This window comes from Piliocolobus tephrosceles, chromosome 11, assembly GCF_002776525.5.
Source record: "Piliocolobus tephrosceles isolate RC106 chromosome 11, ASM277652v3, whole genome shotgun sequence".
Lineage (NCBI taxonomy): Eukaryota > Metazoa > Chordata > Mammalia > Primates > Cercopithecidae > Piliocolobus > Piliocolobus tephrosceles.
Genome location: NC_045444.1, coordinates 35,028,424 through 35,055,823, shown reverse-complemented (window position 1 = coordinate 35,055,823; position 27,400 = coordinate 35,028,424). Strand labels below are relative to the sequence as shown.

Sequence of the window (27,400 nt, the reverse complement as noted above, 5' to 3'; positions counted from 1 at the left end):
TTCCCTTTGAAAACTGGCACAAGACAGGGATGCCCTCTCTCACCACTCCTATTCAACATAGTGTTGGAAGTTCTGGCTAGGGCAATCAGGCAAGAGAAAGAAATCAAGGGTATTCAGTTAGGAAAAGAAGAAGTCAAATTGTCCCTGTTTGCAGATGACATGATTGTGTATTTAGAAAACCCCATCGTCTCAGCCCAAAATCTTCTTAAGCTGATAAGCAACTTCAGCAAAGTCTCAGGATACAAAATTAATGTGCAAAAATCACAAGCATTCTTATACACCAGTAACAGACAAGCAGAGAGCCAAATCAGGAATGAACTTCCATTCACAATTGCTTCAAAGAGAATAAAATACCTAGGAATCCAACTTACAAGGGATGTAAAGGACCTCTTCAAGGAGAACTACAAACCACTGCTCAGTGAAATCAAAGAGGACACAAACAAATGGAAGAACATACCATGCTCATGGATAGGCAGAATCAATATTGTGAAAATGGCCATACTGCCCAAGGTAATTTATAGATTCAATGCCATCCCCATCAAGCTACCAATGAGTTTCTTCACCGAATTGGAAAAAACTGCTTTAAAGTTCATATGGAACCAAAAAAGAGCCCGCATTGCCAAGACAATCCTAAGTCAAAAGGACAAAGCCGAAGGCGTCATGCTACCTGACTTCAAACTATACTACAAGGCTACAGTAACCAAAACAGCATGGTACTGGTACCAAAACAGAGATATAGACCAATGGAACAGAACGGAGCCTTCAGAAATAATGCCACACATCTACAACCATCTGATCTTTGACAAACCTGAGAAAAACAAGAAATGGGGAAAGGATTCCCTATTTAATAAATGGTGCTGGGAAAATTGGCTAGCCATAAGTAGAAAGCTGAAACTGGATCCTTTCCTTACTCCTTATACGAAGATTAATTCAAGATGGATTAGAGACTTAAATGTTAGACCTAATACCATAAAAACCCTAGAAGAAAATCTAGGTAGTACCATTCAGGACATAGGCATGGGCAAGGACTTCATGTCTAAAACACCAAAAGCAACGGCAGCAAAAGCCAAAATTGACAAATGGGATCTCATTAAACTAAAGAGCTTCTGCACAGCAAAAGAAACTACCATCAGAGTGAACAGGCAACCTACAGAATGGGAGAAAATTTTTGCAATCTACTCATCTGACAAAGGGCTCATTTCCAGAATCTACAAAGAACTCAAACAAATATACAAGAAAAAAACAAACAACCCCATCCAAAAGTGGGGAAAGGATATGAACAGACATTTCTCAAAAGAAGACATTCATACAGCCAACAGACACATGAAAAAATGCTCATCATCACTGGCCATCAGAGAAATGCAAATCAAAACCACAATGAGATACCATCTCACACCAGTTAGAATGGCAATCATTAAAAAATCAGGAAACAATAGGTGTTGGAGAGGATGTGGAGAAATAGGAACACTTTTACACTGTTGGTGGGATTGTAAACTAGTTCAACCATTATGGAAAACAGTATGGCAATTCCTCAAGGATCTAGAACTAGATGTACCATATGACCCAGCCATCCCACTACTGGGTATATACCCAAAGGATTATAAATTATGCTACTACAAAGACACATGCACACGTATGTTTATTGCGGCACTATTCACAATAGCAAAGACTTGGAATCAACCCAAATGTCCATCAGTGACAGACTGGATTAAGAAAATGTGGCACATATACACCATGGAATACTATGCAGCCATAAAAAAGGATGAGTTTGCGTCCTTTGTAGGGACATGGATGCAGCTGGAAACCATCATTCTTAGCAAACTATCACAAGAAGAGAAAACCAACACCGCATGTTCTCACTCATAGGTGGGAACTGAACAATGAGCTCACTTGGACTCGGGAAGGGGAACATCACACAATGGGGCCTATCATGGGGAGGGGGGAGGGGGGAGGGATTGCATTGGGGAGTTATACCTGATATAAATGATGAATTGATGGGTGCTGATGAGTTGATGGGTGCAGCACACCAACATGGCACATATATACATATGTAACAAACCTGCACGTTATACACATGTACCCTAGAACTTAAAGTATAATAAAAAAAAAACATATGCTATATCCATAACTAGGCAGCCACCATGTGATATACAGAAAAAGAATATCACTAAAATAATAAAGAAATTATACATGAATAATTAAATCAGTGTGACAAAATGGGGAATGATTATTTTCTTCCTTAAACTTTTGTGATTTTTTTAAAAACCAGAAATTACCTACTGATATGGTTTGGGTGTTGTATCCCATCCAAATCTCATGTTAAATGTGATCCCAAGTGTTGAAGGTGGGGCCTAGTATTTGGGTCATGGGGGCAGATCTTCCATGAATGATCTGGTGCCCCTCCCCCCCCAGAATAAGGGTAAAAATATCATACCTAACTTTCCAAAGTCCTAGGTCATGGGCAACTCAGGGCTTAGAGTCTGTTTTGTGAATACCCTCAATATCTAAAAGGTATTCATTCCAAGGACACAGCGGCAGAGTACAGTCTCTAAGAATGTGTATAGCTTGTGGTATTCATTTGTTCTTCCTGGACATCCAGGGACCCAAATTAGGTGACAGTTTGTCATATAATGCAAAACCCATCCTTTCCATCTAAACCAATCTGCTATGGTTTCACTGTGATCCCTCCAAAATTCAGGTGTGGTCAATGTGATAGTATTAAGAGATGGGACTTTCTTTATTTTTTTATCATTACCTCAGATATTGATTTTCTTTTGTGGTATGAACATTTAAAATCTGCTCTCTTAGCAGTTTTGAAACATACATTACATTATTATTAACTATAAAGTCACCTTGCTGTGCAATAGATTTCAAAACCTTATTCCTTCTAACTGAAACTTTGTACCCTTTGACCAATACCTCCCCAGTACCCTTTTTTTTTTTTATTATTCTTTAAGTTCTAGGGTACATGTGCACAATGTACAGGTTTGTTACATATGCATACACGTGCCATGTTGGTGTGCTGCAGCCCGTAACTCATCATTTACATTAGGTACAAGACAGGTGGGACTTTCAAGAGGTGATTACACATGAGTGCTCCTCCCTCATGAATGGGATTAGGGCTTTGCACAAGAGGCTTCTTCACATGGCCTTAACTCACTTGCTCTTCTGCCTTTCCCTATGTGAGGACACAGCAATAAGGTACCATCTTACAAGCAGAGAGACTGTGCCCTCACCAGTCGGTGCCTTGATCTTGGACTTCTCAGCCTCAGATATGTGAGAAATAAATTTTTGTTTGATATGAATTTCCCAGTCTCAGGTATTTTGTTATAGTAGCACAACGAGTCTAAGATGCAATCCTTTGTGACTCCCCCCAGATCGTTACAGCTTTTCTCTATGAAAGGTATTCTTCTATTCAGCATATTTACTGAGGGCTTACTCTATGCAAAACATTATGTTCATGCTGGCATTCATGAGAAATAAGACTGCAAATACAGGTAACAAAGAAGAGAATGTATAGAATGTAACAAAGGACATGTCAGTACAAAATACAGGTATACGTAAAAGAGCAAAATTTACACTGATGAGGGAATCAGGAGAAAAGGTGTCTTTGGGAAGGCTGCATTGAACTAGGCTTTGAAGGATGAAAAGCATTGTCAATTGTGGAATAATGGATGGAAGGAGACTCCTGACCAAGGACACACCTGACTGAGAACAAGTCAGTACTGCTGCAAAACTTTTTGTGAATTCACTCGGGTAGGCGATCGGGAATCTGAATTAAAAGAACTCAATAAAAGAAAATTCTCCTATGAAGTTATACATAAAAGAAAAACCATGTACTTCTAATGCCATTCCTTTGATCTTCCATGAAAAGCCACTATGTAAACGCAGGATATTACTTCTATTAAAGTCAGTATTTTTAAGTGGCAATATTTTCAGAACACTTGAAAGTGAATTTTTTTCTCCACAATTGAAAATTTTCTAAGAAATTAAAGTATTCCACATGGCGAGTCAAAGAACAGCGAAGATCTATATAGCAAGAAAATATATTCTGGGGGAATGTGCTACATCTTTTAAATTATTTATTAGAGGTATCATGCTCTTAGAAGACAAGAATTCTTGAATGTTTAATTATTTTAGGCTATATACCAATATTAGGCTACACTTTCAGTTAACCAAAGCAATTTTATTAGATCAGCATTAATGGGTAGTTTTAAATGTCAAAAAATACACGTTGGTTCCCACTCATCTGGGAAGTTAATGCAGCCTTTTGATTTTTGTAGTTGAAGCAAATGATGCCCACACTGTGGGTAACCTACTGGCTAAAGGTCAGCCAGCTAGTTAATGGTGTAGTCGGTAAAACTGGAGGAAACTAAATAACTTGCCCAAGGTCACACAGGTAGCAACTGGTGGAGGCAGAATTACACCACAGGAGAGCCCAGACCTCCAACCTTCTCTCTACATTGCCTCTCTGCCAATGAAAAATTAACATAATCTCTCACAAGCAGGCAGAGTCCTGTGGATGAAAAACCATGCAAGTACAAGTAGAGGGTAATAAATGCTGTTATTATAAGCGCAAATAAATGTATATATTATCTAAAGTTCTATAACAGCATAAAATAACTAGTATTTCTAGATATCTTGATAGAAATTTAAGTAATGTGTACATTTGGGCTAATATGTTACACTATAAGGTACTAAAAATTGTGCTTAAAACCACCTTTATTTCTCCTGCTTTTTTAGATCATAAAAATATTAAATATTTTTTGAAAATGTTTACCCAAAATCCTACTACTAAAACACACTGACTGCATTGTTATTTAATCATGTGGAATGCTTAAATGTACTTTTTTGATAGTTCCAGTAACAACAATGATTTCCAAAAAAAAAACAGGCAGAAATAGTAGGACAATCCTGGGTTTATGAATTCCTACATCTATGGCTGAGAACAAATCACAACTGCTGCAAAAGTTGCTGTGAATTCATTCGGTTAGGTGATCGGGAATTTGAATTAGAAGAATTCAATAAAAATTCTAGCAAAAGATGAGGATTTTACACTCAATACTTTCATTTTGCCTAACAATCTATTATGTGGTAATTACTCATGCATACACCTAAACACTTTTGAACCTATTTTTAATGTTGCTTTGCATCCTCTTGTCCAGAGAATAAGTATGAGCAGGTGGGAATGCAGGACAAGAGGCAGGGGTATTACATAGTCTGACCTTATTGCCTTCTGTCTAAAATCCCTTGTTTTCAGATATCAACAGATGTATTCTAGTTCTAGTTTTTAATGTTTGTAAAAAATAATGCAAATTCACTCTACTTGTAACTGTGCATGAGAATTTGACTCTGGGTATCTGTCTGTTTTATTGTAGCAACCTGGTAAGGGTAAAAACGTCATAGTAACAAGTTACAGCTATGACTGTAATTGGTAGGCTGGGTGAAAACTAAAATTACCTGACAGGACATCATGCTTGGCGCCTCCCTGAGGGCCATGATTCTGTAAACTGGGCACATCCCCTATGAGACTCTGGAAGCTTTGTCTATGGAGTTACAAGAGGTATCAGCTGCTAGGGGGATGAGGCTTCTAAGTCAGGATGGCTCCAGCACCTGTCCAATATGGATCTCACCTCTTCACACCTGAGTTGTGGACCATTTCAAGAACTCCCTCAAAGAGAAGCACCTGATGGCAAGCGGGAGTTCCTGCCCTAGGGCCTTCTGGTTATACGTAGCCTTTGGGTTGGTCTATGTTAGTCCTGGAGTCAGATTAGTTAAAGAAGACTCTCTAGTAGGCAGTGGCCTTCATAATGTACACACAAGGTCCTATCCCTTGAGCCTTTATCTTCCAAGCCAGAGTTCTCTTTACATTCTGTCATCAGAAAACAGCTACTTCCCCTAAGTCCTCACTCAAAATCCTGGGCACTGGCTTGACTATGTTATTGCTCTTATACAATTCCTCCCTATCTGTCTTTCTTGAAAATGACAATAAGGGTTGCATGTTGTAACATATATATCAGATTTTATGTAAGAACAACATAAAATTTTCTGTTCTTCTGCCAAGATTCCTTCTGACAATACCAGGGATATTACTGAATAATTTGACCACAGTGCCTTATTAAGCTAATATTGGAGAACAATCTACAATGACTCCTAGATCCCTTCTGGGGATCAGGTGTTAATATTTGTCTTAGTCCATCAGGCTGCTATAATAAAACACCTTAGCCTGGGTAATTTATAAATAACAGAATATTATTGCTCACAGTTCTGAAGGCTGAGAAGTCCAAGATGACAACACCAGCAGATCTGGTGTCTGGTGAGGGCTTATTCTCTGCCTCATGGATGGCACCTCGTTGCTGTGTCCTCACATGGCAGAAGAGACAAGGGGGCTCCTTTCAACCTCTTTTATAAAGGCACTAATCCCACTCACGAGGGCTCGGTCCAAAAGGCCCCACCTCTTGACACTATTACATTGGGGATTATGTTCCAACACATAATTTTGGAGGTATGCCAATATTCAGACCACAGTAACATTCAATTGTTAATATTTAATAGTTTGTGGTATAAACCACTCTGTAAAAGATTCTAGCTTATCAAGAAGGGTCAGTCAAAAAATAAAAGATGCTGACATGGCTGCAGAGAAAAGGGAACTCTCATATACATTGCTGGTGGGATTGTAAATTGGATCAGCCATTGTGGAAAGCAGTTTGGCGATTTCTCAAAGAACTTAAAACAGAATTACCACTTGACCCAGCAATCCCATTATTGGATATATACCCAAATGAATACAAATTGTTCCACATTAAAACACAAGAATGTGTATGTTCACTGCAACACTACCCATAATAGCAAATACATGGAACCAGCCTAAATGCTCATCAACAGTAAACTGGATTTTAAAAACGTGGTACATAAACACCACGGAATACTATGCAGCCATAAAAAAGAATGAGATCACGTACTTTGCAGCCACATGGATGAAGCTGGAGGCCATTATCCTAAGTGAACTAATCCCAGAACAGAAAACCTATTACCACATGCTCTTATAAGTGGGAGCTAAACATTGAGAACACATGGACACAAAGAAGAGAACAACAAACACTGGGGTCTACTTGAGGGTAAAGGGTGGGAGGAGAGTGAAGAATGAAAAATTACCTATTGAGTACTATGCTTCTTTCCTGGGTGAGGAAATAATCTGTACACCAAATCCCTGTGACATGCAATTTGCCTATATAACAAACCTGTGTATGTACCCCTGAACCTAAAATTAAAGTTTTTTTAAAAGGGGGCCTGAGCTAACTGGGATTATATACACTGGTGTCCACAGTGGGAGAAAAAGCTAATGAACCCAAGCCAAAGCCTGAAAGAGAGAGAAAATCCAGAGCCAAGGAAAGAAACAAAACACCAGCCTCAAAGCACAAAACAAACTGAAATGAGAGATGGATGCAAGTGGCAGGGGCTGGATCAAAACTTGAGAATAAGCCAGAGGATCCCAGATGACCAGCACAAACCACTTTCATGGCCCAGGGGTCATATGATACAAAGACTGCCAGGATAACTTACAGAGAAACAATTAAACTAAGAGTGAGTGAATCATATGACCTCAGAGGATACAATGGACCCAAGAAACTCTTCTTATTTCAAATTTCTACATGCCTATCAGAGTTTTCAATCCTTTCATTCAATTCAAAACATTCAAACATATTTACTGGGAGAGTCTTCTGTGCTAGACACCAAGGCAAGCACTACACACAAAGGAAAGAAACAGATTCAGTGCCTGTCCTCATAGCACTTACAGTCTAGACAGAAATCAGCAATGCTTCTATAACTTGGTTCTTCGAATCCTAAGAGCTACGGCAAAAACAAAATCTTTTTACATTTCCTAGTTGCACAGGTGTTCATCTTCAACCACATTTTTTCCTAACACTAAATACAAAAAAAAAAAAAAAAAGTTATTTCAACATGCTGCCCTTTGCCCTTTTCACATGGGGAATTCAGAGGGGAGAAAAAGGCAACATTTTCAACCACAGATTTTCAGAAGACAAAGAAATGATAATCAAATGAGCCTTTCTTTCTATTAAGACTACACGAATCCTGAGATTATAACACTAAATCTTATTTTCATAATGTTTTGTCTTATAATATGTGTTTAATGTAGAAAATTTGGAGAAAACAGGTAAAAGAAGATAATAAAAATCACTTCTAATCCCATAATACTTAGAGATAGTCACGTTAATATTTTGATGTATTTCCTTCCACACAGAGGATTTATTTATATAAACTTATTCAACCATATATATTTTTAAAATAGCACCACATTAATACAGAGTTTTATATCCTACTCTTTTTCTAACATTGACTTTAACTTGGTGGACACATGTTTTTAGAGAGCTGAGACACTATTAGCCAGCTATGTTGTCTGCTGATGGGAACAGAATTTAAAACTATCTCCTATAAATGTTCTTGGGATTGCTTTTTCCAAGTACACTTATCTTCAATCTTCCATTTTGACTTTAATCTTCTATTATTTTTCTTCCTATTTAGATTGTCTTTTAAGTTATTTCTATAGTTCAACTTTAGCAGCTTGGTTTTTTCTTACCATAAGAACTGCATATCACCCGTAAGCATTCATAAAAGTGTTAAATTAGACCATCCCCAAACCACTTCTTGGAAGAGGCTATTTGTCCACTCAGAGACATACCTATTGATCTCCATTTTTTGTTTCTTGTTTCCTTAGCCAATTTCCCATTCATAAGAAAAGGTCATGAATGAGAAGGGAACTGGAATCGGAAACCCGGTTAGGCTCTCTGAAACATTAAAATATATTTCCTGCAACACTTAGCAACAAACATATAGTCATGTATCACTGAACAATGGGGATATGTTCTGAGAAAGCCATCATTAAGTGATTTTGTCACTGTGTGAACATCACAGAGTATATTTACACAAGCCTGAAGCCTACTACGCACCTAGGTTATATGGTATAGCCTTTTGTTCCTAGGTTACAAACCTGTGCAGTATGTTACTGTATTAAATACTACAGGCAACTGTAACACAATAGTAAGCATGTGTGTATCTAAACAAAGAAAAGGTACCATAAAAATACGGTATAAAAGAAAAAAGATACACCTATATAGGGCACTTACCATGAATGGAGGAGCTTGCATAAGTTGACCTGGGTGAGTGAGTGAGTGGCAAGTGAGTGAATGGGAAGTGAATGTGAAGGCTGAGGACATTACTGTAGACTACTAAAGATTTTATAAATACTACACTTAGGCTACCCTAAATTCATTTTAACATTTTTTCTTTCTTCAATGATAAATTAACCTTTGTTTACTGTAACTTTTTTATCTTACAAACTTTTATGTTTTAACTTTTTGATTCCTTTGTAATAACACTTAGCTTAAAACACAAACACATGGTACAGATGTATTTTCTTCAAATCCTTATTCTGTAAGCTTTTTTTCTATTAAATAAAAACATGTTTTAAACTTTTTTGTTAAAAACTAAGACATAAACACACACATTAGCCTGGGCCTACACAGGGTCAGGATCATCAATATCACTGTCTTCCACCACCACATCTTGTCCCACTGGAAGATCTTCAGGGGCAATAACATGCATGGAGCTGACATCTCCTATGATAACAATGCTTTCTTCTGGAATACCTCCTGAAGGACCTGCCTGAGGCTGTTTACAGTTAACTTTTTTTTTTTTTAATATAAGTAGGAGTACTCTCTAAGATAATGATAAATCACATTAACAGTAAATACATAATCCAGTAACATAGGTGTTTAATATCATTCTCAAGGATTACGTACTGTACATAATTGTATGTGCTATACTCTTATAACACTGGTAACACAGTAAGTGTGTTTACACAAGCATTACCACAGGTGAGTAATGTGTTGTGCCACGACATCACCATGGCTAAGATGTCACTAGGTGATAGGAATTTTTCAGCTCCATTATACTCGTATGGGACCACCATTACATAAGCAGTGCATTCTTGAGCCAGACATTGTTATGAGGTGCATGACTGCATTTTCCTTCTTTAACTCTAATAGGTCAATCCCTCTTTTCTTCAGGAAAAAAAAAAAATTGTGACTTGCTGTAATCTGTGTTTACTTTGAATATCCATCTCCCAATCATCCACAGGGACATGGGCCTGGTTTCTTGGACCCCAGTCCTTCTGGAAACCCTTCCCCTGACTGGATCCCCTAAAGACAACAGCCAATGCCCCAGCAATACCCCAGATTGCCGTCACATACACACCAGGCTTCTTCAATATACCTAGGTGAAGGCCATCTAGTCTTGACGATTTATCTCTAACTAGTCTGCTGATTAGGTCTGGAATATCCTCAGCACTTGCCACTTCTTGATCTATTACCTCCAATGTATGTATTGCTTGAGAAAGCCTGGGTGTAGGAATATTACTCAGCAAAATCAGAAGCAAAGAATTCATTTACACTCTGTTTTATCTCTTTTTATCTCCCAGTACATCTTTGGTATGATGAAAGACGAGCAGTTCCACAATCCTTATTTCACAGTATTTAAGGGACCTTCATTATTGTTTTGGAAATCCATTGCAAGGATTTTTTTTTTAACAAATTCACTTTTGGTTACCCCATTTCTAGTATGCCTGGGATCTGTTGCCCTTCATAAGGTCAATTTAATAAACTGACCCTTCGAGTTTTCCTTTTTCATTATATGTATCCAAGTAAGCTTTCTTTTTCTTTTCTTTACTTTCCCTGCATGTTTTCCCTATGTGTTTAGTGTTTTACAAAGCTTGGGTACAAGACTTGTTTTTCTTATCACTTTTGGGTTCCTATAAGGTAATTCATATGCTCTCCACTTTCTTACGGGTAAATTATTTCTTTTCATTTCTTCCCTAACATATCAGCATTGAATTCCTTTTTAGAGACTGATTATACTCTTGATGTCTTTCTTTGGAGTCCCCTCTTCCATTAGAAGACTTAATTGAATTGAAATACATATCATTCATCATTACATGCTGCAATCTGTGTTACATCTGGTAGGCACTCTGAACATTTCCTGAAAGAATGTATGATACCAACAGCTAACAATAATGGGGCATTTGGTAGGTGTCAGGTCCCATCCCAAGCATTTTAAATGCATTGTGTCATTAGATGTCAGGCACCAGATGGTAAACTTCACTGGCAAGGAGTTTGCACATGTATCCCTAGCATCTAGAGCAGAGCTGGTACATAATAGGCAATCACTAAATATTTGCTGCATGAATAAATTTTAAAAACTGCATGAGGTAGGTGCATTATTCATGCGTTACACATAAGAAAATCAAAGCACAGAGAAGTTCAATCATCTTTTGAAGTTCCACAGTTAGTATATGTTAAGACAAGAATTGAATCCAAAGCCCGCATACTTAATCAAGACTTACTATTAGTAAGCTCAACACTTCACCACATTATTGCAAATGAAATTAATCCCATTAATAGATATTATGCAATGACACAAGTAAATACTTGTAAGCAATCATATTCCAAGAAAAGATTTGCAAATGATGAGCCCTTAAAAAATAAACAGATAGATATCTTTATGCTTCTTAATACTAGCTTTGCAAGTAAAAATACGATTTCTCTTTAACCAATGTCTTCTGCTACATTTGTAAACAAGTCAATGAGGATTTCAGGACTTTCGATAAGTGGGTGCTTTTTGTGTTTCCAGAGCAGTTCTGATTTTATTTAAGTCATCAATTTTGTCAATTTTCTTTAAAAATAATAGCACTAATGAGATACTCATTTATTGTTTCTATTGTTAATTGTCTACAGAGCTTACGAACAGTGTGTTTATAAAATAGGAGACTTACCTATTTCTCACACATCACTCCTACTGTTACTTGGTTTTTCTGAAACATTACCATTAGGACATCGTCCTTTAAGGTTTTGATTGTATGTACCTTTAACAACTCATTAGCAAAAATAATGTATCTCTTTGAAAAGGGTAGCTCTCTAAAATCATTCTTAGTTTTCACCTTAAATCTTTATCAGCCCTCACGTTAGTGGGAGCTAAGTGATATTTAGCAGACAGCAAAGCCTTTTGGGGATGACTCATAATGGTCCCTCAAGCTACAGGTTAAACGCTACAAAGGTGCAGAAATCAGAAGTAGGTAAACACCAAAAAGAAAGGAAGGAAGGGGAGGAGTGAGGGAGGAAAGAATTTGAAAAACACTTGACTTTAAACTCTTCTATTGATTTTGGAAAAGTCAATCTTTGAAAGCCTCAGTTGCTTCATCTGTGAAATGGGGATGATAAAGATATGATTTCCTCAGACACTTTAATAGCAGATTTCAATGTGCCATATAAACTATCCAGTATGATACAATACATGGTATAGTTTTTTACTTGATATTATTTGCCTAAAATCAGCCCCATTTATTCATTATGTACTATAAACATTCACCTTACAAAGACTGTCAACAGTTTCAGAGTGTAGCTTCATCAACTGTCTGTCTTATTTGGTCTGGAAGCATTTCCATTATTTTTAACCCAAGGAACCAATTTACAATTTTTAACAAGCTTTGTGTGCCTACAAGCTCAGCAAGCTTACTGTGTACTCTCAGGACCAGAGTTCTATAAACATCTATTTAAGCCTCTTTTAAGTCGTGTTTCAGTCTGGTGCCCTTGGTCGAGGTGGAAACTAAAATTGAAAACAGATAGATGTTTTACATTTAAATGGGTTTAACATAAATGTGCATTAAGCCATTTCATGGGCGATTGCACAAATATCTTTTGCAAACTTGGTACACGTGAGGTCATATACAGTAACTATTAATGTCTTCTAGAGAAATAAGGTGCAGATCCCAAATTTTAAACAGCTAGCTCAAGTTCCTCTCACTCGAAAGAAAATGTAATGGCTTTAAGGGAATTGCTCTAATAATATCATGGCATCTGCAATGGCTGGCCAGAGCAGAGCAGAACAGAGTGTATGTCACCGCAAGTCAATTTAACAAGAAATAAGCTTCCCCCTGGAGAATCTAAACTCCCTTGCCTCCCACAAAGAAAATTGAATTTTGGAGGTCACACCTTGGGTAGGTTACCGGAGAAAGAAGCTTAACATTCTTTTTGTCATATGCTCTGGGAGGTCAATGCTGTTCTTCCAACAAGTCATTACCAAAGACCCTCTTCCATCCCCCCAACCCCCACCCAATTCTCTCCCCCCATCCCATTATAAAAAGTCTTTGGAGTCCTCTAGGAAACGGGATGTGATTGTGACACTTGAAAATGCCAAGGACCACACCGAAGGCAATCATGCTCAAACACCAAGTTGTGAGCCTCGCAGTGAGGAGCAGGGCAGATACCCGGGCCGGAGAGGGGACTGGAGGAGGGCAGCTGCAGAGATGGTGAGGATATGGTGGGGGTCAGAGTGAGTCACACCGTCAGACAGCGAGCTTTAGGTTGTAACTGAACGCTTAGCCAAATGTGAATCAACCGAACTGCTGTTACCAGAGAGAAAAGACAGGTCGCCAAGTCAAGCCCAGGCCAAATCCCAACTCTGTGGGTGGATGGCCCCCTCCCCGGGTCGTCGGGGTGAATGGCTGAAAGGCCTAGCGTGGTCTTGCAGCTGCGGGGAGGTACCCCCAGCACACTGCACCTCCCTCAGAAGCTCCAGGTGAGCGCAGCAGGGCCACCGCCACCGCCCCCCGCCTCGCAGCAACATGTGGGGTGCTGCCAATCCGCCGCCCTGGAACTCCCTCCAGCTGGAGTTCCTGGTGGTCGCATTCTGGGCCGTGGGAAGATGCTGAATTACTACTCCTGGGAAAGGTTCCTCCAGCCTTGAACTTGGCAGCTCCTGACCTTTCCATTCCACCCTCCGCGCGCCAGTCCAACACACACGAGTACACACGCCCCTCTGGATCCGCTAAGGCTGCGCGCTGGGCTCTCTGCCCACTCGGAGCAAAACGCCAGAGGCCAGGACCCCAGTTCCTCTAGCCCCAGGGGGCTGCCCTAACACTGGGTAGTTCCAGCGACTCAGCGCACTCCCTGGCTTGGCCAGGCCCTGCCTAAGCCGGGGCCGCTGGCACCAACCCCCTGTTCTTTTGTGCTCTCCCGGGAAGCCCGCCTCTACTCACCCGGGCTGCGCGCGGATTCCGGCCGCCAGCTGCAGCCCGCTGCCCCATCCCACGAACACTGCGGCGCCCCCAGAGTGTGCAATGCGGAGCCCCGCCAGCGCGCTGCCGGAGCCCGGGAGCTCAGGGAGGGAGCGAGTAGGAGGGAGAGAAGGAGCGCGGCGGGGAGACGCGGGGGGCGGCTGGGGGCGCGCGCGCCACTCCCACTCGCGCCGGGCACTGGCCGCCGCCCGCAGCCGCGGCCGGCCCGGCCTCGAGGGCCGCGGGACCAATCAGCGCGTGCGGGGGGAGCGGAGCCCTCCGCGGGGCGCGCTCATTGGTCCGGCGCGCGCGACCCAACTCCAGGAGAGTCGGCCTGAGCGCCAAGTCTGCAAACTCTGGCCCGCGGGAGCCGACCGCCCCGCGCAGGTGGGGCACCGGGGCGCCGCGCTCCCGCCCGCAGGGTGAGCGGAACTGGAGAGATTTGGGACCTGCCTGGGAAGCCTGTTCCCAGTGAGCGTTGGAAGCGAGCAGTGTTTGCTGAGGGTGCACCGATTCCTTCCTGTGCGCGACCCCCTGCGCCTCTCCCTGGCCGCCAGCCAGGCGGTTGCGTGCGTGGCAGGAGGCTCCGCAGTGTGAAATGACCCCCGCCATCCCCTGGGCCCCGCGAAATCCGTCGGACCGCAGAGCTCAAGAGCAATTGAAGCTCCTAACCCAGGGCAGGCAGAGACCACTTGACGTTTGCAGTAAAACACCCAGGCTGCTGGGCGGAGGAGGGAGACGGTGGAAAGAGCCAGGAAGGCAGGTCTTTGGAAGTGGGAATCCGGTTATGGGTTTTGGTGAAAAAAAGTCCAGGGCATAATACTGCCACCCTCTGCCCAAGCCTTTCTCCAGGTAAAGCCCCTGCAGCCCTCTTGGGACGTATTGGTTTTTCTCTTCCTTGTTGTAAATCCTGTCTGACCCCCCTGGATGTTTCGATCTAGAGTCTTAGAGTGGATGTGGGTCATAGTCCTACTCTCAGAGCAGCGCGGGGGCCCAGCGGGGAGCCGGGGTGACCAGGGAAGGTCCCCGGGAAGATCTGGAGGAAGGACTCCGCGGGTATGCCGGGGAGTTCGGAACCAGCCTCCCCACTGCCGCCCTGAACTTGGCTTGCAAGTCTACCTTCGTGAGGGCGGCCCGCCCTGTGGCTATTTGTCCATCCTTGAGACCCCTTCACCTTCTCCTTGGATTTTCTACCCCTGGAGCATTTTCTCAGGCCTCTCCTGAACCACCCTGCCTCCGATCATCCAAATAATCTATCCATCTCGACATAAAAACATTCTTATTATTTTTTTAAACTTCCTTCCCCGGTCCCTCTGTTTGGAAGGGCCTAGGATAACCTGTTTTTGATCGACAGCTGGTACACCTCAGAAAGTTTCTCTCTTAGTGTATGTGCACAGGCTTGCCCAAGCTCTGGGTTCAAGTAGGCAAAAAATAGCGCCACCTCAAGGTGGAGATCGCTGCCGCGCTGTCTTCCTGCAGGGCTCAGCGGGGTGAATAAATTGAATGTGAATTAATCAACCTGAAATTGGAAATGTCCCTCCGTGTCTAGGCAGGTTACCTGTGCGGGTTAGCATCTACTAATGAGGGCATGTCCCAGGTGTCACTGCTGACACTCATTTAGTTTCCAGTTGGCAGTTCCAGTCCATGTACTTATTCACTTTATTTAAAAAAAAAAAAAAATCGCTGTATAGGTTAGTGAAAATACTCATATTTGGGCTCAAAGTGAAGCTCAACGTATTAATGCAATTTATGAGAGCCGAGCTCCTGGTAGAGATGGAACCCTTAGGATATCTTTTCAGAAATATATTTTCAAAGAAGGCTAGAAATATATGCATATGAAATGTCTGCAGTGGTTATCTCTGCGTGTTGGGATAATGGATGGTTTTCTTGTTCTTTCTACTTTATGGTATCTTCTGAAGAACATTAATATTAATAAAAAAATTTTAAAAAATATGTTGACTACCACCAACATGCAACACTCCTCAGGCATCAGAAGAGCGAAAATGTTAAATCTTCCTTCTGCTGTTCCCTTCACATCTTATCAATCGCCCAGTCCTGTGTTTCTGTCTCCTAGGATGACTTCCAGATCCATCCCTCCCAGCATCTCTATTTCATTGCCAGACCTCATTATGCCTTACCAGCGCTTCAGCAACAGGCTTTCACTGCTCTGCTCTCCAGTCGGCCACACGCTGCCCCCTCTATTCGAGAATCACTATTATAATCATGTCACTTTCAAGCTTAAAATTCTTCAGTCCCCCAACCCCACTTTTAGGAAGTTCAAATAGAGCCTGGTTGGCAAGGCGTTTCCTTCCCAGTCTGTTCCCAGCCTTCCACATTGGTCTCGTCTTCTGTCCTCACACTTACGCAGGAAGGATGGTTCTACTCCACATACAACTGTCCATGGACCTTCACACACCCGTGTCTAAGATTTCACAGTGCTAGCTAGAATGCTGTCCTTCTCTTCCTTCTCAACTATCTCCTGCCTCAACAGCGAGTTCCTATCTTTACTTCAAGATTCACTTCAAATCCCACCTTTTTAAAAATCAAGTCTTCGAAAATGCCAGGGGCAGAATTAAGCAACGCCTTCTTTATACTCCTGGAGTGCACGAAGAGAGAGATGCACTTAATTTTTTTTATTTATTTATTTTAAGCCCTCTCCTCACCGCTGCCCAACACAGCAGAGTGCCATCCTCTGTTTCACTGCTGCTGAGTCTGCCAGCTCACATTTACCACAGTTGGTCTCACCCTGCACCTTCCCAACCTGCCCAGCTCTCACTACAGATGTGTTTATTGATTATTTTGTTGTTGTTGTTTTGTTTATGTTTTTGCTTTTGAGACAAAGTCTCGCTCTGTCGCCCAGGCTGGAGTGCAGTGGCATAATCTTGGCTCACTGCAACCTCTGCCTCCCAGGTTCCAGCGATTCTCATGTCTCAGCCTCCTGAGTTGTTGGTGCCCAGCTAATTTTTGTATTTTTAGTAGAGATGGGGTTTCACCATTTTGGCCAGGCTGGTCTTGTACTCCTGACCTCAGGTGATCCGCCCTTCCTGGCCTCCCAAAGTGCTTGGATTACAGACATGAGCCACCATGCCCAGCCTTGTTTATTGATTATTTTAAAAGCAGTCCTTTCTGATTTTTTAAATTAATGTATATTTTTATTTAAATAGCTCTGGAAGTACAAGTGGTTTTTGGTTACATGGGTGAATTCTATGATGGCGAAGTCAGATTGTAGTGTACCCATCACCCAAGTAGCAGAGAAAGACTTTAGATCAAATAGTCACATGAACAATTTCAAACTGAGATAGGCACGAAGACACTACTACATGTACAAAAAGAAACCTGGTTCATTTGGAACATGTGTTAATCACACTTCTTACCACATTGTGTTACCCATATATCTATTTATTGCAAGTTCTTGGTCCCATCATATGAATCTATATACCCCCATGTAGAACACAGTGCCTGGTTTATAGTGGGTGTCAGTAAATGTTCTAAAATGAATGGGTAAATAAATGAATTGGTATTTGAAACCCCATGAGGCATTTTATTTCGTGTGTTTACATCCAACTATTACCCAAAATCGAAAAGACATTAGTTCCGTGTTTTAAAAATTATTAGATCCTTGTCTCATCTTTCTTAACTCTAATTTGTTTTTTCTGCACAAATTATCTAATGTCTTCTTATTTAATTTCACATTTAGGAGATATAGGTAATTATTATTTACATACATGTAGATAATCTGTTATTGCTAGGAGGAATTCTTTTTTTTAGAAATTTTACTTTTAATATATAAACATTGAAGGTTGAAAATGCAAAGCACAATACATAACGAAAAGCAAATCAATCGGACTTTCTAGAAGTTAAAACATTTTCCCTGCAAACAACTCGGTTATGAGAATTAAAAGACAAGCATAGACTGGGAGAAAATAGTTGCAAATCATACACCTGACAAAGGGCTTGTAGCTAATACATACAAAGAACTCTCAAAACTCAGCAATAAGAAACCAACCAAATCTTTTTAAATGGCCAAAAGATTTGAACAGACACTTTACCGAAGAAGATATATGGGTGACAAATAGCACATGAAATGATGCTCAGTATCATTAGTGTTTAGTGAAATGCTAATTAAAACTGCAATGATAACTTCTAGACACTTATTAGAATGTCAAAAAAGAAAAAACACCTGACAATACCAAGTGTTGATGAGGCTGCAGAACAACAGATATTCTCATACAGCACTGGTGAGGGTGCAAAATGGTATGATCGCACTAAAAATAGTTTTGCCACTTTTATAAAATTCAATATACACCTAACCATATAACCCAATAATCCTACTCCTACATATAGACATATATTGTTTTATTTCACTTCACTTCATTGCATTTCAAAGATACTGCTTTTTTTTTTTTTTTTAACAAATTGAAGGTTTGAAGTACCTCTGCATTGAACAAGTCTGTCAGTGCCATTTTCCCAACATGTGCTCACTTTGTGTCTCTGTGTCACATTTTAGTAATGCTCACAATATTTCAAACTTTTTCATTATTATTATATTCATTATGGTGACCTGTGATCAGTGATCTTTGTTGTTAACTATTGTAGTTGTTTTGAGGGGCCATGGACCCTGCCCCTCTTGGGCTTCATGAAGGGGCTGCAGATCCTACCTTCCTCACTGGAGTGGCCCAGACTGATGCCTGCACATGAGGATCCCGGGGTCCCAGGCCCACGACTGGAGCAGGGGTGTTGATGCCAGCAGCTGCCCCGGGGTCAGGCCCCACAGCCCAGGGCTCAGGAAGTAGAAGGGGTTGCAATAGCCCAGCCAGGGGGATGGCGGCACCATGGCCTGGGGGACAGCAGCGCCACATGAAGGGAAGCTTGTGGGGATGGTTGGGGGCTGCAGCAGGTGGGGAAGGTGGCCGGGCCACTGCGCCAGGTGAGGTAGCCACAACAGGACTGCTGCAGCCACTCGTCCTCTTGCCGGGAGCACCCACAGGTGCTCAGCTGCTCTGGCTCTCCTGCGGCACCACGGCTTCAGACGCTTCACAGCCCGCCTGCTCCTGCAGCCCTGCACGGGAGCCAGAGGTCGCCTCCTGGCTCCTCCTGAGCCTGCCAGGTGGCTCTGACCTGTTAGCAGTGGTGGCCCCAGGGGCCGCTGCAGGGGCATGGGATGGCGGCGGCAGGAGAACCGCTCAGGGAAAGGAAGAGCTCATGGTCCCCTATGCCCTCGTCGTGCCCCGGAGGGCAGCCTCTGGCTTCCTTGGGTCCCTCTGCCATCATTGCCTCAGCAGCACCCTCCGTGGTACCTGTCATTGCTTGGTCTTTATACACCTTTTTAAAAAAGTCTCTTTCAATTCTCTCCCATTCATCCAACTCCATAGTCCTCTGATCCAGGAATCATGGGCAAAACTGCTTTACTGTACTAAAAAGTGATAACAAACTCTGAGTACTAACTTTTACTCCCCAACTTCCTAACAATCGCTTTAAAAAAAAACTTAAGTAAGCAGAATGTCTGCTTTCACTTTGTCCCATTGTTACCCTGGCTCTTCTGAGTGCTCAGCTTTCCCACCGAGCTTTTTTTAGACTTCCTCAGGTATCCTTTGATGATGTATCCTTCACTTTCACACTCTCTGGCATTCTTTCAGTGGGATCTTTGTCACCCCATGTTCGGCAGCCAGGAATGGTGGGGTGATCAGACCCAACACCAGGTCATGGGGGCAAGAAGTCCAGTGGAGTCAAAGGAATGAGAAAAAGACAGTTTGGGAGAGAAAGTGGGACCAGGGGGCCATCGCGAGTGTGGAGGCTGCAAAGGCCCCGAGCTCTGGGAGCCCATGCTATTTATTGGTGCTCAAACAAACAAACAGGTGGTGAGGATGTGGGCGTTGAAAGGAAACAGTGTATCAAGTGAATGAAAAAACATATGGCTGCTTGAGATAATGGGAGTGCTAGAAGCAAGGAGCCAGCAAGTCTAGCAGACATACAAGCCCTGCCTCAGCTTCTCTCCCAACACTCAGCTTTTCTCCCAACAAATCATTTTGACTTTCAAGTCTTATTATTCAAGTAATACATTTTGTAAGGCTATAGCTGCCTTTGATAGTGTTCCTCTGATGGATCTGGGCAAAGTCAATTGAACGTCTTCTGAAAGGATTCACCATTCTAGATGCCATGAAGAATATTTGTGACTCATGGCAGGAGGTCAAAATAGCAGCATTAACAGCAGTTTGGAAGTTATTCCAACCCTCATGTATGACTTTGAGGGGTTCAGGACTTCAGTGGAGGAAGTAACCACTGATGTGGTGAAAATAGCAAGAGAATTAGAAGTGCAGCCTGAAGATGTGACTGAATTGCTGCAATGTCATGATAAAACTTTTACATATAAGGAGCTACTTCTTATGCATGAGCAGAGAAAGTGGTTTTGTGAGATGGAACCTACTCCTGGTGAAGATTCTATGAACATTGTTGAACTGACAACAAAGAGTTAGAATAGTTCAGAAACGTAGTAGATAAAGCAGCAGTAGAGTTTTAGAGGACTGACTGAGTAAAATGCTATCAAATATCATCATGTGCTACCAAGAAATCTTTTGTGAAGGGACGACTCAATCCATATGACAAACTTTATTGCTGTCTTAAGAAATTGCCACAGCCACCCCAACCTTCAGTAACAACCACCCTGATCAGTCAGTAGCCATCAACATTGACACAAGATCCTCCACCAGCAAAAAGATTACGTCTTGCTGAAGGTTCAGATGATTGTTAGCAATTTTTAGCAATAAAGTATTTTTAAATTAAAGTATGTCCTTTTTTAGACATAATGCTATTGCACACTTAATAGACTACCATATAGTGTAAACATAACTTTTGTATGTACTGGGAAACCAAAAAATTTGTGTGACTTGCTTTGTTGTGATATTTGATTTATTGAGGTGGTCTAGAACCAAACCCACAGTATCTCCAAGGTATCTCTGTATTTACCCAAGTGGAATAAAAGGCCTATGTTCACACAAAAAAAAAACTGTAAACAAATACTTATAGCAATTTTATCACCAAAATTTTGAAACCAAAATTCTCTCAGCTGGAGAATACATCAGCAAACTGCAGTACATGCATAGAATGAAATACTACCCAATCATAAAAAGAATGGACTATTGATATAAATAACATTACATATCTCAGCTGCATTATGCTAGGTGAAAGGAAATAGACTCCAAAGACTAAATACATACACTGATTAAGAATGGCAGAGCAGCAAGATAAAAGGACTCAAGGTTTTTCATAATGATGGAGCCACTCTTTGAGTTCCAAAGATTTATATTTGCAATTGTTTAAATTATTGTCATTTCAGATTTCATGCCAGACACAGCTATACCTTATCGTACCTAATATAATGAGTGTGTGAAGCAGTCAATTAACGAAAATTCCACTAAATGTAGGCTTTGTGAAAAGAGAAACTGTGACTATCTTATTCACAAATATCACAATTTCCTCCCACAACACCATTACACAGAACGGGTATTCGATAACTATTAAATGATTAAACAGATAAGAATGAAAATAAAGTTAGGGTTTTATAGGAATATAACAAAATTTTGCATTCAGATGAGCATGCTCCCCTTCAAAGTAGTGACTTTGGCACATTACATTTTTCATTCCAGTGATGCTGCTTTCATTTGAAAATATACTCCCTCTCCTATTTCTGCTTATTAAAATATTGCCCTTTCTTTAAGTAAAATTGTTTTTCTTAAATAAATTATTGACTTTCGTTCTTTCTCTCAATGAGCCAACAATAAATTTAACATGTCTTCACATTTTATTCATTTTTCAATATCCCAAGTAGTGTCTAATTTATCTTCTTTTTCTCTAACAAATATAAGAAGTTTATATAACAGGCACAGAGTAAAAATAAAAATTCAGATTCTATGCAAAGCTTGAGAGACTTTGGCTCAAAAAACCATCATATTTCCAGATGTATCACTAAAAGTCATTTTCATTTATTGGACACTGATGGTTGACATTAAGCTCTTGAAATATCATTAAAATATTTCCGCTCTAACCAGTTTGCACAGTCAAGTGACTTTTAAAAAATCATTTACAGCTAAGCTGCTGTTATGGAATTTATTATAAGAACTCAATCTTCTCTACCAGTTTTTCTACTAGGAAACAGGAATCCTGGCTACCAGTAGAGACCCCTTAGTTGCTTTAAGACATCAATCAGTTTTATACCTTGTTTCTGTCACAGAGCACTTTTGCGTAAACACATAGACCATCCTACATGGGATTGACACTGTAATTCTTCAGCTAAATAAGCTTTTGTCCTAATGACCATCTGATAATAAAAATATTGGGGGTTAAGGTGAGGAGGTTAAGGGAGATGAGCAGATATATATAAGCTAAATAGGATATTGTGAAGAAAGTCTAAAAGTTTTATTACCTTTATGTTTTCCAGTTTCTATCATTGCACTTCAGATCGAGTATAGTTTGAATTTTTTCCCTGTGATCTTATTTCTGTACTCAGAGCCAGGAAAGGTGAAATGGGTAAGATTTTAAGACACTGTGTTTCCACCATCCCATCAACTTTTTCCTTTACCCCCATTGCGGATGCCTATAATTCTGCCATCAGAGCAAATTTCCTTAGTCAGATGGCAAAGAGGGTTTATTCTGAATTGACTACTAATCTGAAATGTAATGGCTGCCTATGACACAGTGCTCATAGAGATCATGAGGCCAATTTGATGGATCAGTTAACCCACTTTTATTTTAATTTTAGGCATGTGCAGATTGAAGTAGTTGGGGTATCCAGATAAGATTACCCAGTGGGCAGTTGAATATGCAGGTCCAAAGTTCAATAGTGACAAAAGAGATAGACATTTGAGACTTAAGTATAAAGTTGAACCTCTCACTACTCTCCAATTCTATCCATAATAGACAGGGTGAGCCACTCATGCACTTGTTTCTTCTGAGTCCAGCTTGTTTCTCTGTACACTGATGATCAAAGCCACCACCAACAGATAGTTGGAATCAGATATGAAAAAACAATCTTCATTACAAGTTGTATTAGGTTGGTGCAAAAGTAACTGCGGTTTAGAAACTGCATGTTTAGCACTCTGGGGACTAGTACAACAGGACAGTAGTTAAGGAAGTGTTTATGATAGTAAAATCATTATTCAAGTGACTCACCATGTTATCTAAGTTGGACAAAGAAAGAAAAAATCAGGAATAAACTTTAAAATGATTTTTTCCTCATGAGTCCCAGTAATCACTGTGCCCAGGTACTGTATTCTCTCGCCTGGTTTCCTTAGCTCTTGTGAGGGTATTTTCATGCATAGATACTTGTTCAAATTGATGTTTCTGCAGGGAGATGGACCTGGAGAATGCTATTATGCCATCTTCCTGAGGTCCCTCCCAATCCCAAGAATTGAAACCAATAGAATTCCCCTGTATTGTGCTAGCCATTTCTGGGATCAGGCATACTTTTCTCTCCCTATGTTAAATATGATTGAGACCAAGCAAAAATTAGCCTACCTCTTTGCTCCATAAATACTTGCTCCTGTGCACCTATTTAAACTGTTTTCATTTTGAGAATTACAGCTTCTCATGGAGTGAGTACTTTAAGATCCTCACCTTACTGGGCCTTCCAATCTAAAAGTATCATGTTATAAACTGCCCATTCCAACCAGTCCATTTCACAGGGTTTTAGGAATTCAGGAACTATCTAGTTTGTCTTTGTAAGCCTAAGCTGAAACTTGAAAAGAAACCTGGAGTATAAGGATAACCTTTCAATCACTTAGCAAATTCCAGGGTTTTTTTGTTTTGTGTTTTTGTTTTTGTTTTTGTTTGTTTGTTTGTTTTTTGAGATGGAGTCTTGCTCTGTCACCCAGGCTGGAGTACAGTGGCGCCATCTCAGGTCACTGCAAGCTGCGCCTCCTGGGTTCACACCATTCTCCTGCCTCAGCCTCCTGAGTAGCTGGGACTGCAGGCACCTGCCACCATGCCCAGCTAATTTTTTTGTATTTTTAGTAGAGATGGGGTTTCACCATGTTAGCCAGGATGGTCTTGATCTCCTGACCTCGTGATCCGTCCGCCTTGGCCTCCCAAAGCACTGAGATTACAGGCATGAGCCACCACACCTGGCCACAAATTCCATTTTTGTTAAGTATCCCTCATAATCTCATACAGATACATGGACACACCTCTTACAGTGAATTCCTGTATCGTCTTTGCTACTCTCAGCTAGTAACTGCATGTGTGTGCATGAGTATGTGGTGGAAGTGGTAGCCTCCCACAAATTTCAAGTCCTTTTTCCTATAGTTAAAATGCAGGTACCATTGGGTGGGTAAAGTTCTGAGTGAATTGCTTATCAAGCATGAGCCAGATTTCGACTATTGTGTTGTGAGTAAGCCCACTCTCTACTGGGAAGTACTTGGGGGCTAAAGTGCTTGCCTGTATTTCTTCTGCAGATGTCACACCTTGTCACCAGCCACCCCCACCGTGAGAACACCCTGCACGCATCTGTTCCCTTTGAGTAAATGCCACCCTCCAAAGTGTTTTATTCTTTCTACAGGATAAAACATGCTTTGCACAAAGTCCATTCCTGATTCCATGGTGGGCACACACGCCAAAAAAACATTCTTCTTAGAAGTAAATAAATGATCTAAAATACAGAGGATACAAAGTTTTGTGTTTTTCCCACTGGCTGCATCTTATCAAAGGAAAGATTCTTATTGCTGAATTATGAACAACTGATGGTGTGCATTAATTAAGTTATTGGAGTGAAAAGAAAAAAGGGAAAACTAGTAAGTATTTTGGTCAGCAGACACAGGAGCCTTTCCATGCAACAGAGTAGAGAAAGCCTGGTAAGATGTATTTTGTTGGATTTCTTCAGTCTTTGCCTGGGGCAGTGCAGCCCCTGTCTTTGAACAAGGTCAGGTGCATTGTGCATGCCCACGATTTAAAGAGCATTGAAAGATTCCTGCAGGGGGTGTAACCCCAGGAACAAATGGCTCTGTGGAGGAGAAGGGACCCCACACAGACTGCCTCTTTATCTCCCAAAGGTAGGGGCCCTGCAGGCTCTTAACTCGTGGGGGTGGGTTAACACCTGCTCCCAGAAAAAATGTACTCAGGCTATCTGGTCACAGGTAGCTGACTTCCTGATAGGCAAGGCTGGAGGCCCCTTTCATGGGGAAATTTTCTCTCTCCATATAAATGCAAAATGGATTGTAGATAACTGTATTATGTTTTCCAAGTTGAAGGTCAATAGGCACTAACTCTCGAAGCACATAGCAAGGAAATCCCCCCATGAAAGTGTCAAATATGTGTACACATTTGTATGTTGTATATAGTTGTCCATTTTTTTATTTCAACATTACCTTTGGATATATTTTTATTAATCATTATGGTATACTTGATTAAGTAATTAAGAAAATTTGGGATACCTGGAGTAAATCAATTGGATAATTGATATTTATATTGAAGCTGACTGTGTGTGGCTACCGGAAAATATGTCATTTAGGGAATACTTTAATGACAAGTCATGGTCCCTGCTTTTAAGCATTTGGCAGATTATTTGGAGAATGGTGCATGCACACACATAACATTTCTAGCAAATCAACAAGTACCAACTTGTACAACATACCGCAGTATTAATAGAAGATATCAATGCTCAGGCTCTGTCAAGTGGAAGAATAAATAGGAGTTAATCAGAGGTGTCTTCCACAAGGATTTCTTATGTTATTGTAGGGGATGTGGATCTCACTCCAGAGACTTGTACTTGAAAGAAATGTCATTTATTTACCATTTTCAAATGAATTAATTCAGATTTTTATAATGATCAAAAGACAGTGAATTCACCTTTCTTCTGTGAACACATAGCCATGACATATGAAATATTTTTTAAAAAGAAAAAAAAAGCAGGAAAATCTAACTAGGCTCTGGTTCAAGATAAACATCTCTGTGGACCAGAAACAAAAAAAATCCCGTAAATCGTGGGTTGTCTGGGCTCTGGAAGTAGACGCTGGTGACTGAGAGTTTGGTCCCTATGGGAAAAGGAGTTTTGAATGTGAGTGAGACCTGGAGCAGAGCCAGGCTTCCTATGTGATGCCAGAGGCGAACAAGGCTCGCTGCTCTGTTATGACTATGGCTTCAGATGAAGCTGCAAGCCTGAAGAGACAAAGGGCGAAGACGAAGTGTGACTCCCAGGAACTGAGCCAGCACCACGCACTCGGTAATGGATCTGCTATACTCCACAATGTTCCCTAGGGGCAGTACATCCCAAGCTGGATTGTAAACCTGATTCTGGTTTAGGAGTAAAAGGGCTGGGCTAGGTAAAAGAAAACCACCAAATTCTTAGAGAGGGAAAAGTTTGAAAGGGATGCTCAAAACGAGCCTGCAAACCAAAGTTCCAAAACACATGAAGAAGTCTAATTTCTCAAAGGACAGCCAAGGAACAAGACTTGGTAGTATAATTCAGAAAGAGTAATTCACCCGGATAAAATTTATTTTACAGAATAGCCTGAAAATAGGCCAGAATAAATTTGTTGAGGTGGTTCAAAGACATAATAAAGGCATTTGTACATTAAAGAAATAAATTATGGAACATAAATAGGCAGAAATGAAATATTAAATCACATCATCAGTTCCTACATTGTTGGAAGACCTGGGAACCAGTCTATGTAATAATCAGACTCCTTCCCCTACCTCGGAAGGAACGATAAATCTATGAGGCTTACCTAACATTATAAGATGAATGAATGATCCCTATGGTTAGTCTGTCCTGGTCATTGTTACTATCCTCATGTCTAGGGTCTTACGGTCTTCCATGATGACTGAACTGCTTGAGTTACAGGTAGGCAGAGGTTATACTAAAGCTGAGACCCCTCCTGTTCAGAGCTGAGACTTCCTACCTTGCATCTCCTCAGAAGTCATGTCACTGAACAGAATGCCACCAAGAAGGAGGACACTTTCTCTCTTAGAACATTCCATTACTACTGTATTTAAATACATAGCTTCTCAGGCTGGGCTTGGTGGCTTAATGCCTGTAAATTCAGCACTTTGTGAGGCCAAGGTGGAAAGATTACTTGAGCCCAGATATTTGAGACTAGCTTGGATAACATGGAGAGATCCCATCTCTACCCCCAAAAAAATAATAATAATAACCAAGGGAAGTTGCCAGTACCTGTGGTCCCAGCTACTTGGGGAGACCGAGGCAGGAGGATTGTTTGAGCCCAGGAGGTTGAGGCTGTGGTGAGCCATGTTTGTGCCACTGCACTCCAGCCTGGGCCTCAGAGT

General features: G+C 41.1%; 1 protein-coding gene and 1 pseudogene across 1 annotated transcript in view; both read right to left on the bottom strand.

The window, feature by feature from the left end:
- Window positions 1–14,332, bottom strand: part of LYPD6 (LY6/PLAUR domain containing 6) — a 149,617-nt gene extending 135,285 nt beyond the window's left edge. The window contains exon 1 of the mRNA XM_023217519.2: window positions 14,111–14,332. The gene's annotated coding sequence lies outside the window, so the exon portion shown is untranslated. The remainder of the gene's footprint in view (window positions 1–14,110) is intronic.
- Window positions 14,333–16,262: 1,930 nt separating this feature from the next.
- Window positions 16,263–19,396, bottom strand: LOC111546166 (annotated as a pseudogene).
- Between the last annotated feature and the right edge of the window lie 8,004 nt (window positions 19,397–27,400).